The sequence below is a fragment of the Tenrec ecaudatus genome, chromosome 8 (assembly GCF_050624435.1).
Source record: "Tenrec ecaudatus isolate mTenEca1 chromosome 8, mTenEca1.hap1, whole genome shotgun sequence".
Classification (NCBI taxonomy): Eukaryota; Metazoa; Chordata; class Mammalia; order Afrosoricida; family Tenrecidae; genus Tenrec; species Tenrec ecaudatus.
Window position 1 is genome coordinate 4,017,423 of NC_134537.1, and position 12,722 is coordinate 4,030,144.

Genomic DNA, 12,722 nt, shown 5'->3' on the forward strand with positions numbered 1-12,722 from the left:
ATAAATAATTGCATATTGTTTCATAATTAATCACTATGCTTGAGTTATGTTCAATTTGTAACAATGAAAATACATCCTGCACATCAGATATTTATACGACGGGATTCATCATAGTAGCAAAATGACAGTGATGAAGTAGCAACAAAAATAATTTTATGGTTGGGGTTCACCACCACATGAGGAACTGTATGAAAGGGTAATGGCAGGAGGAAGGTTGGGAACTACTGGACTAGAGGCATACACTTAACAGCAAGGGGATATGCTGGGGGATACACACGTCAGGAAGGTATATACGTAACAAGCTGGGCACGTTCTAGAGTTAAGATAGCAGCTTAACCTTGGCTGTCCCTGAGCTGGCTTGACCTTAGGGATCCCTGAGCATTTCTCCAGGGGAACAATCTGATCAGTATCAGAAGGGACTCACCTCAGGTGGGGAAGATAATGGGATCTAATTGCTCTCAACCAAGACAACCTTCAGGCAGAGAACCTTCAAACATATAGTAAGAAAACATGTATTTGCAAGAAGCATATTCCCCATTGTGGGGAGTAACTTTAGATAGGAGAATGTGGCAGTGATTCATTTACAACTCACAAACATTTACAACTCACAAACATTTACAACTCACAAACATTTACAACTCACAAACATGAAGACCTCCCTTCACCAGAGTCTTGGCCTCCCAGACTCTTAATTATGAGTGTAGAGAGTTTGTTGGCATATACTCTCCTCCTGATTCTCAGTTTCCCATGTAACACTAACATACAGTGTCCACTACTTCAGTTTAAAGCAGTGGTGACTTGATTCCCAGTTGCTGAATATGGTTCTTGAGGAAGGAGCTGGGCAGCACACTGCCTCTTTACCACTTGGCTGCAAAGCTAGTTTTGCTTTTCACCTTTAATGTTGGAAATGCTCTTTGGGTTTCTCAGTGTTAGGAAAACCAGACCCAATATAAGTCTTTTGTAAAAGCATCGTAGCATAAAACAAACTTTCAGAAAACCTTATTTTTATTTATTTTTAATCATTTTATTGTGGGCTCATACAACTCTTAACACAATCCATACATACATCAAGTGTGTAAAACACATTTGTAAATTCATTACCCTCATCATTCTCAAAACAATTGCTCTCCACGTAAGCCCCTGGCATTAGAAAGGTGAATATAAGACTGGTCCCAATGATGGTGGAAATAAAAGATTCCCCAATGTCCAACTTTTCCAAAATGCAGTTTCTGTGCTATTATCCCCGATACCAAACAGCACTCCTCCCTCAGTAAAAATTCTTTCACACCCCAGGGTTCTACAATTCCCTGGAATGTCTCACAGAACTCACGAATGCTGAAGGAAATGGCGTGCATGGCTGAGCAAGTAATAACTGGATATTTTTCAGCATCGCTTGAATTTAAAATGCATTCAACATTATACAAAGATAAATCAAAAAGTATTGCTAGTAGGGTCCACTTCCTATGTTCATGGGTTTCTTCTAAACAAAGTAAGCATACACATGTCTCTGGTCAGGGGATAGCTGAAGACAACTTCTCTCAGTAATATAGCTTAAGGTTGAGAGCACGCCTTAATGAGGGAGAGTGTGGAGGAGTCCCATCAAAATGGTGCCGCCTTAGGGAATCTACTGGACCAATTAAGTTCAAAGCAGAGAGGTCACCTTCAGGTTTGGGCTACACTTGGTGACCCTGTCCAAGTGCTATAGACTACTGGTACTTTATACTCAGTTCTTTTGAGGTGCACAACATCCTTCATAGGCCACACCAGAAGGACTCAATGTGGAATCCCCACTACTTGAACTGGGTTTTCCTTCAAACTCAACTGTAGCCAATGGACTTAGGCTGAAACTCCCTAGAGGGAGAAGAATCTGATGATTACTAGCCCAAGGGCAGAGAACTGGCAGATATCAGACTTTGGTTAGAATCACTTGCCTTAAGGGGACCCAAAATTGGGACCCATATACTACCAAATACTTACTATTTTAATGGCCTCCTTGCTTCATTATAATACGTGTTCATCTGGTAGGTGAGGCTTTGCTGTTGTGAATGAATATTTCTGGAAGATATGCTCTATCAATAACCCCTCTTGTTTATGTAAATAGCACCCAGTTGAGTTTAATCTGCACAAGTCAACAATTCATGGATTGCAGTTCATAGCTGGCCTATATTCATAAAATTTCCATTTCTCAGCAGTGTTTCAAATTCTATTCCATTGGCTAAACTCATGGCACTATGAATGCCTAGGGGATACCCACTCGGCTGCTATCCACAAGATCACCAGCTAGCTCTGCAGAGGAAGGATGAGGTTTTCTGCTCCTGTGAAAGCTTGGAGGTTCAGAGACTCCATGGGGGCAGTTCTAACCTCCCCTACAAGGTTACTATGAGCAAGTACTGACTTGATGGCAGTGGAAGTGATGCCTCAGGGGGTGATTGATAATGTCCTCTAACACAAAATGACAATGAGGTCTCCCACGGGGGAGGCTTCCAGGGCTTTTATTCAAAGCATTTGGGGGACCTCTCTCCTAGGGCGCCCGTAGAACATATGTTAGGAAAATCGTCTGAGACACACACATGAGCATGTGCCAGCTGGGTTGCCTCTGGCCATGGCCTCTCGGTGGCAGGATGGTGTCCCAGGCCAGCATCTGTGAACAGTCTGAGCCCCACAGGGGTGGCCAGGCCTCTAAGAGTAGAACTTGCTATTGCTGACTCTCTTCTCGCGAAGCCTCCGGTTGCACGTCTCCTGGTACAGCTGCAGCTGGTTCTCGTTGGTGTTGAATTCCTTCACCAGTGCATCCAGGGCGCATTGTGCAGGTTCTGCTGGGTGTCGTACAGGAAGAGCTGGTGTTGAGCTCCTCTTGCTTCCTCCGCAGCTTCCGGCAGGAGGAGTACAGCTCCTCCTCACTCTCCAGGACCGGCTGCATTTCACAGAACACCAGCAGGGACGCCGGCTCCACGTCTTCGCTGTGCCCATTCTTGAGAGGAACCGACCTGAACCGAAACACATGCAATGACGCCGAATGCAGTAGATCACAGGCCAGTGGGTAGAAAATCTTTGGATCCAGTGCAACTGGAAACATCTCAGCGCTAGCAGGGGGTCTCTCTAGGGCTTCTCTGGCTTCCGAGGTCTGGTTGCATCCATGTGGTTTGTCTTCTGCAATGTCTCCCAGGGAGTAGGAGAGAGAGAGAGAGAGAGAGAGAGAGAGAGGTGTCTTGACAATGATGTCTCGGTGAACCAGAGACAGAGAGAAACCATCGATATATGAATGGATTTGGGACTTGCACTTAATTCAACCTAGCCCCAATCTAAGAACAAAGCTTTCTTATGACAGAGCCCTGCTTGAGGCTCAACCTCATGATGAGATCACTGAAGTTACGGGTGCTATGGCAAAGAGTGGTAAAGAAACTATCAGAAAGTGATAGCTCCGGTGCTCTTCAAGGCGTGTTTCAAACAAGCAGGCATCTAGGCTGGTAGTCACCTAAGTGCTCGGGAAAGAAGCACAGCAGCCCGTGTGATCCAAGGTCGTAAATAATACACTCCAAAAAGCGAAAAGGAGGAATGTCGTCAGAGCTTAAATTGGGAACACTTGCTTTGAATGACAGTGGAAGCCCAAAATTCACTTTCAGGGCCCACACAAAGATTAAGCCACCACCCTCTGATCATGGCTGAGGGAGTGTGTATAACCCTGACATCAGACAGAGGGCATGGTAAAACTGATGTGGCAGACATAGGGCAAACTGTATGATATACAATGTAATCTGCCATCATTTGATCTCCATTTTGATCCATTTTAAAACCTTTTCAGTTAAAAAAAAAGTGTGAGGGGGAAATATACGTGAATTCAGCCCCTGGTGCATCCCCTCTGACCACAGACCAGGGATGCGCCTAGCCTTGCTGTCATGCAGGCTGCATTGAAAAATGCATTGCTGCAGATGTCCTTAGGTAAACATTTAGCACCCCATCATTAGATGTTCTTTATGACCCATTGACATTTTTTCCAGTTTGTAATATTTTCTGCTTCCTTTTTGATTAGTTTTTGAAATCTGTTTGACTTTGTTATTCTTGTTGGGGTTTGTCATCATCATCCTGGTTGTTGCTTATTAATGTTTTCTTTTTCTGTATAAGAAACCCAGGGGAGGTGGGGAAAGAAATCCAAGATAGGTAAATCTACAAAAACTTTAACTGGATTGATGGTTCCTTGGGGGTAGGGTATGGCAGGGGAGGTTGGGGGGAAGTGGGGAGAGCTAATAATGAGAAAAAATGTAGAAAATGTTCTAAAATTGATTGTGATGATGAGTGCACAATGCTTCTTGATGTGATTGAACTATTCGATTGTACGATGTATGAATTACATGCCAATAAAATCATTCGAGGTGGGAGGAGGTTTTGTCTACAGTGTTTTATGATTCTAAAGGGGTAATCCTGACAGATTTTCTTGAAAGACAAAGGAAGATCCTGTGGGCTTATAATGAGGATGTGTTGAGGAAACGGAACACTGTGTGGTGAGAAGGCCAAGAAAGCTGCCCGGAGGGATGCTTGTCCCGAACTGCACTGGCCCTACTCCTTCTCGGAGGGTAGCCAGGCAACCCCAGCCACCCTTCAGCCGCTTTCTGGCCCTTCCGACTTCTTTTTGGTCTCATTATTCAAAAAACATTCCAAAGGAACATAGTATGACTCACTTAGGTGCTCTGGAGGTGCATTGAATTGGAGTTGGGATGCTAGCCACAAGGTCAGTAACGCAAAACCAGCAGCCGCTCCATGGAAGAAAGATGAAGCTTTCTACTCACGTAAAAAGTCCAGGAACAGGAATGGGAGTAGCGATACCAGAAGGGTAGGGGGAAGTCGGGGAGAGGATGGAGGGACTGATCACAATGATCGACACATAACCACATACACACACACACACACACACACACACACACACCATCCAGGGGGACAAACAACAGAAACTATGAGGGAAGAAAGACAACGATCAGTGTATGTGAAAATAATAATAGTTTATAATTTATCAAGGAGTAATGGGAGGGGAGGGGAAGAGGAGCTGACACCAAGGGCTCAATAGAAAGTAAATATCTAGAAAATAATGATGACAACACATGTACAAATATGCTTGAGACAATTGATGTATGGATTGTTATAAGAGCTGTGAAAGCCCCCAATAAAATGATCTTTTAATTTTTTTTAAAAGTTACAGTCTTGGAAACCCACAGGAGCAATCCGAGCCAGTGCTTGGGTCGCCAGAGTCAAAATCAACCCGATGGCAGTGAGTATCAAGATGTCAAAACTACTGCTGTTTGAATGTTAGGTAAATGAGAGTACAAGATAGTTTGGGGGAGAGTTCGAGAGATGGAAAGCTCACCTTCAGCAATGCGTAGGCCTTAATGGGGGACATGTGGAGAAACAGTAACTTAACATACTGGTTTATATTTTTTTTAAGAAAGGATTCTATGATTTTGTAGCAATACTTTTTAGACTTCTCCGCCTGTAGGGATCACAAATCAAAAACAATGAACAGACTCGCGGTTATTGAGTGGATCCTGTCACATAGCCACCCTTAGCAGAGCCTGGGAGTTCGTCTCAGAAAGTTAGGTTGTGAGCCTTGTAGTTGATCCCAAAGGGGACTAAAACGACAGGCTCAGAAAGTAGATCAATGATCTTGTGTTTTCCACAGGTCTCTTTCTTTCTGTTTTTTTAATAATTGCGTTATCAGTAGAATTATCACTCCTATCAAGTTAATATTTTACAGGCCCTGATTAATTGGAGCACCGTGCTAGGTACTGTTAGGAACTTTACCCTTTTAAGAGATAAAGTCACTGTCTTTAAGGTGTGTACCATCTCTGGGACAAGGTAACGTGAAAGATTTGGACGTGGAGAGACACCTGGAACAGACAGAGACCTGAAACTTGTGGGGGTGGGAGGGGGAGGGGTAAGCTACAGAGTGCTGGCTTCCAAAGTCCTTCCGCAGATACATAGTGCGGCTCCAGCGGCTCGTGGATCCACTCCTACAGAGCAGACACTACTGACTCCAGGGGCCATTTCTCTGAGCTGCAGGTGCAGGTGCTCCACATCGCTGTGGCTGTCTGCTCCTGCTGACAAAGTGTCGTGGAAAGAGAGACAGAAACCATATGGCAATTGGTTCAGAAATCGCTGGGGGTTAGGGAGTCGCACGAAGTGCTTGGTGGCAAAATGAAGGCAAAAAGCCGAGTCCTGGTTGGCGAAGGAGCAGGGCCGGGGGAGATGCTCTCCAGGTGGCGAGAACTCAGAAATGGCCAGGTTCATGAGTCCCTGTTCGGTGAAGGGTAAAGGGAGCCCCTTATCTTATTCGCTCTGCTTGGTGTCTGTTTAAAATGTTAAAGTAGTTATTTGGGGAAAGAAAGATGAGAACTAGGAACGTGCGGGAAAAGGGAAGAAAGGATGTAGCCCTTCTCCAGTTGCCGCCCAGTATCTGCGACTCACACGGCTCGCCCTCCAGGTGTGCACGGCGGCCGCCTGTGTGTAAGGAAGGGGCTGTCTTTTTCTTGCAGAGCCACTGCTGGGCTTGAACGGCTAACTTTTGATTAGGGGTCATGAATAATTAGGGAGAGGATATTAAATCCACCAGAGAGAATAATAGGACAAAGGCATCATCTTCAGCAAGTGTGTGGCGATGGAATCCAGGGTGCAGCTGACCTAATGGGGGGAAGAAAGATGAAGCCAAGGACCACATTTGTGTGGAAATGAAAACTCAAAACCAAACTCAATGCCGAATCATAGTGATCCGCCAGGGCAGGAAGGAACTACCCACTGGGATTTTTCAGAAGTGTTAACTCTTAACAGGAGTAGAAAGCCTCACCTCTCTCCCTTAGAGCAGCTGGTGAGTTTCGAGCTGCGGACCTTTGGGTTGGTAGCCCAGTACATACCCACTATACCACTAGGGATCCCTTGGAAGAGAAAGAGGTCTTTCTATATCATACAACTCAAAAGGATGGAGATAAAGGACTTGGGTCTTTATTTCAGCAAAGTGGGAGGAGAATGTCTAACGTACAAAGGAGGGGAGAGTGGGAGAAAGGGGGGGTGAGTGTGAAGAATGCGGATGAGGGTTGGAATAAGAGTCATGGAAAGTGGAGGGAATGAGGAAGAGGAGAAAGAGAACTGCCCACTTGTAGGGCCATTCCAGCGGACGTCAGCCTAACGAGTCAATTGGCACACGCTCTGGGAGCCCCTGCCTTGAAGCATGCAGAACAGCAATGCCAGAGCCTTCAGAAGTCTGCAGGTGGGCAGTGGCTGACTGACAAAATGTGCCAGATCAGGTGACAACCACCTGCCACCATTCACAAAGAGCACAAAAATAGAGATACATGGTATATCTATAAATAGATATGCTGATTATAAATAGGCATACATAGATAATCAACATACAGTTTTCATATACGTCTATGACCAAGTATGGCCCCAGGGCCCACCGCCACTTGTTATGCATATATGTAATCAAAGCCATGCAATCTCAGCCCATAACTCTCGGGACTCTACAGCACGCTTCCTGCTCTACTAGAGGCAATGAGGACCACCAATCAGGACACCATCTCTACCCTTTGCATTAAATAATTATTATTATCACTGGGAATCATTTTTCACCATTGCAGTTCAATCCCCAAAGCTGATAAAATGGGGAGAGAGAGAGAAGGGTGGGGGCGGGGGAGAAAAGAGCTTTGTTTTAACTTTGATTTTTCTGTACATTGGAGCTGATCCTTCAAGAGAGCTTCATTCAGTGTGGGCTCCCGGACTCTCCACCACTCTCAGGGTGCATGTTTGAAAACGAGAAGGGACCCCCACCAAAATCAGTTGACAGGACACAGACTTTAAGCCAGTTGCCTTCATTAGCACTCTCCCCCTCCCTGCCCCTCGATTCCATGTCTTGTTCTTGTTTTGTTCTTTAAAATGAACGTAATTGAGAAAGGCTTGTGCAGCTGTGAAGACCCATGCAGACATGGAGACATAAACACAGGCCATAGGCTGTGCTAAACAGTCTCTGCTTTTTAAACGCAGAACATGAGAGTCTGCATGAGAATCCCCGTGTACATTTAGTCCTTTAAAAAGGACAGGGGTCTCCATTGGTGGTGTTTGCCTGTATGGAGGTATTGGGGAGAGTGAGTTTCTGTTGAAATTTAACTTTCCTTGTTACCATGGTGATATGAAAGAACACTAAAACAAATCAATATTTGGGCAGGTAACATGGGCTGAATTTCTCAGCCAGGACTCACACCTCCCTCAGGGGCCACAGGGGTGGCCTTTTGTACTGAGTCTGTGTTAGGAAAGGCCGTACAATACCTCTTTGTGGGCCGTGAAGCAGGGCCACACTAGTTCCTGCTCATTCTCATTATTTTTTAAATGTTGAGGATATGTCTAACCATATAAGGTAAAAGAAGCTACCCAGATTATTGGGGCAGAAAATTCCTTAATTTCAACCTACATGTCTGCAGGCAGTCCTCTCTGTAAATCAAAATACCATATACACTCAAATATAAGCCAATCCAAACTTTTCAAAATTTTAGTTAGAAAGTTTTGGGTTGGCTATGCTTGGGTATATATGGTAGTGGGTCATGGTTTCTGGTTCCCTACAGCATTTCTCTCACCCCTCACTTATTGGCATGTTTAGGTTCTGAAAACCAGCTCATGATTTGAAAGCAGCCATTATTTGAAAGTGGAGGGCGATCACATCACATCAGAGTGACTGTATTATTACATAATTTCCAAATGGCGTCATTACATGACTGCCAAACCACTGAGAATCATGGCTCAGTCAAGGTGGCCCATAACCTTAGCTGTCTGTTTTCCTTTGTTATTCTTGTCAGTTTTGTTTGTTTGCTAATGTCTCTCTGTATATGAACTCGGAGACAGGTGTATCTATAGAGACAGAAACTAGATTAATAGTCCCTTGGGGGTATGGCAGGAGAAGTTGGGGGAATGAGGAACTAAGTTCAAGAATGAAGGAAATGCTCTAAAACTAACCGTGGTGATGATTATGTTACTTTCTTAAGGTCATCGAACTATTGGATTGGATGGTATGTGAATTATATGCCAATAAAATTATTGGAGGGGGGAGGCCAGTGTCACTCTTGCCTATGACCTCAGTGTTCATTACCACCCAACAGGTATCGTTAGCGTGCAAAATAATTGGATAGTAGATTTTTTTCACTGTCATCAAAACGTGATGTCATAAATGTGACATCATAAATCTTGCTATTCCAGATAGCAAGATAATTGTTAAGCAATGAAAGGATATGTCCTGGGGTGGGGTGGTAGAAGTAGGGAGGGGAAAGAGGTGCAGGTGTGGTGAGCCCAGTCTTAGAGTCATTCCTTCCAGGTATGTGAGTGAGGTCATCTCGGACCCGCTGGCTGACTGAAGGTGGGTCACCTTAACTTGCTGCTCCAGGGAACCAAGAACCACTTAACTGAACCCAACAGCATGAAATCATCACATAAGTTAAAAAGATGGCCATGTCCAATTCTGTTCTGAAGGCGTTTAGAATGCATCAGCAGCTAACCCCCCCCCCCCGTCTTGTTTTCTTCATCTCTAAAATAGAGAGGATGATGATGATGATGATGATGATGATGATGACAAGAATAGTGCTGCCTTCCAGGAAAACGCAAAGGAGCAGATGAGCCGATGACGTACGGTTGTTAGAAGAGTGTTTGGCATCTTGTAAGCTCTATTAAAATGTGGTCTCGTGCTATGTTTACAGTGTTCTAACAGAGTAGAGTCTCCAGGTCATTTGGTCTTTGTGTAATCCAACACGTCTCAAGAAACTTTCCTCGTGGACTCCTCATGCTGACGTGGCCCAGGCATTGAGGGGCCAAGCATGCAACCAGAGAGCCAATGGTTCCATTTAAATAACAGCTGCTGCCGACCCCCAGCCACATATTTCCAATTCTTCAGGTCAATGGAGACCTGGCTGGCTGCCAACACCAGCTTCCAGAACATGGCCCTGAGTGCACTGAGCTCCTCGCTGTTTCCCCCAAGACCCATCTTCAACCTTTCCTTTCGTTAACCTCCCCCCTGGTCTCAGATAGCTACTTGCCCTCTCCCGCAATGCAGATTCCATCACAAAAACTTGGGAAATGAGTGAGTTCCACATTTCCCAAAGAGTGAACTGGGGAATTCTCACGTCCATTAAAGTGTGCAGAAAAGAAAGGTTCTTCGGACATCGACATTTCGGAAGCGCCAGACATTGTATTTCTCAACTCATCCTAAATAAAGGATCCCTGGGATGTATATGTTAGGCTGCTAAGGATAAGACTGGAGGTTCAAACCCACCAGCAGGAAGATGGTGATAACATGCTGATAAGCTTTACCCACTTGGGGAGGGAACACCATTGTTTTTCCTCTTTTCCATTTTACTTCTCTGTGCTTTTGATTTTCTTATTGCCAAACCCCCCAAAACGTAAGAAAGCAAGCAAACATTATTTTTTGGTAAGAAAAAGAATCGTATTTCTTTTCCAGAAGAACTGATCACTGCATACATAGACTTCCCACACGGAGCCCACGTGTTCCTTGTATGGAAACCGAAAGGCTCCCTGCCATCCGTGGTGAATCACTTCAGACTCCCTTGTTCGGAAAAGGTGGAAAAGTTGGAAAAGAAAAAGGGAAGGTGGGTGGTTTTGTTTTGTTATTTTTGTTTTGTTTTTTTACTTCCACAAATAAAACGCTACTAAGCAAACAATAGGATGGATGGAGAGTATAGGTTGTGGAGGCAGAGTCTCAATATAAAAATCTTGGGTCTTTCCCTAATTCTGTTGGGATAACTGTGTTAGTCTGGGTTGACTAGAGAAACAAATTCATAGACATTCATGTGTATTAGAAAGAATTTTATATAAAGAGTAATTGTACATTAAGAAAACATCCAAGCCCAGTCCAGACCAAGGCCATAAGTCTGATATTAGCCCATATGTCTGATACCAATGTGTAAAGTCCCCTTCAGACTCATGAAACACATTCAACGACACTGAACGCAGGCAGATCACAGGCCAGTGGACCCAGGGGCGGTGGAAGCATCTCAGCACTGGCGTGGGTCTCCACGTGGCTCCTCCAGCTCCAGGACTCTCGCTGCCATCAGCGTAACTCCATGTGGCTTGCAGTAGAGGGGCTCTCCAGGAGCCTGTGTCCCACCTCCAAGGAGCTCTTTATCTTCTTAGCGCCTCCAGATGAGGTCATTGAGCTGTGAGCTGATTGACAGGCTAAACTCCACCTCTTCACTCTAAAGCCACAAATTTGCAACACATTATGTAAGGGCCACAATAACCTGGAAAGAAAACGCCCCCCCCCTCCCTCAACCGCAGCGTCTCCTTCTGTAGCAGGTACGTGCCACCGTCCTCTCAGAAGGTGAAGCGTGCTTCTGAGATCTGTTCAAAGCAGTGACTGCCTCTGAGCATGGGCCGCTTTCCTCCCCTCAGCACTGAGCTCGCCGAAATTATCTTTAGAAACCAACTATACGTCGAGTCCGTCTCCTTTTCTCCTCTTTCTCTCTTCCTCAGTGGAAGGATCGCAACTTCTGTCCTCCGATCTGAGCGAGTAAAGAACTTGTTGTCAGTGCCCGGATGGAAGAGGACGTCACCGGCACCGACTGTTCTTTCTGATTTCCAGTCCCTCGATGGGCTCTCGAGAGGAATCGGGGTCTTTTGCGTTTCCTGGCACGGCCTTTTTATAGAAAACATATGTTTAAAGTCTTCGGGAGACTGTTTTAAAGCATCCAACCAAGTTGACGTCACTGAAACCCTTTTCCACGACAGCATACGGCCCGTCTGTAACCCAAAAGGGTTTCCTTGATTGGGTTTCTGAAATAGACACCAGACGTTTCTTACTAGCCCGTCTTCGTCTGTCAGTTTCACCGTAGCCTGCTCAGCACACTAGCCTCCACTGGCCGTGCTTGAAACACACTGGCCGGCAATGAACCGAGATCTCCCGGATGGAAGGAAAGAATTCTACCCCGAACCACCACGGAACACAGGTGGAGAAATACAGCAACAACAACAAATTCTGATGTTATCTGTAAAGTCCTCTATGTCTGAACGAGCCTGGGTCCCTGGGTCCTAGACCAGCAGGGTAACACTCGACAGTCTGAAGCCCCACAACAGAACCCCAGACGAAAGAAAGGCCCGAGCAGGACAAACAGCCGCCACATTATTTTCTCTATCTTGAGAAAAACAGAAGACCTTCTGAAGAATCCTTGCCTGCCAGGTTGGTTTCCCACGGAAGAGACAAAGACACGCCTGCAGACTGCAGAAGGTATGGGGACATGCGATGTTAGCCCGAACCTAACTCAGGTATCCGGGCGTTTCTTGCAAAGAGCTAAGGGGCGCGGGCTCTTTATTGGGCAGCCTGGTTGTCGGACGGCAAGTGTAGTGGTTCTCGCTGCTGTTTGTCCCTGTCCTCTCTCGATTGCAACAGTGCGAGTGTCTTGTCTGGCCTGGTGGATTATTAACAGAGGTGATTGGTCTCCATGGCAAAACGATTACTTACCACGTAATCTCATTTATGGAGGGACAGAGAATAGGAAGCCAGGGGCAGGAGCGCCTATAAAGGTCCAGCTCTGACCTGAGAGGCTCTCTGTGAGAAGCTGAAGAGACGCCACAGACACAGCTCCCAGGGCTGGTTTGGCTCTCAGCCCCACCCCAACCCCCACCACCCCCAAGAAGAGTTTGAATTGAAGGCGATTCCTAGCCCCACCCCACCCCCTACCCCCAGGACC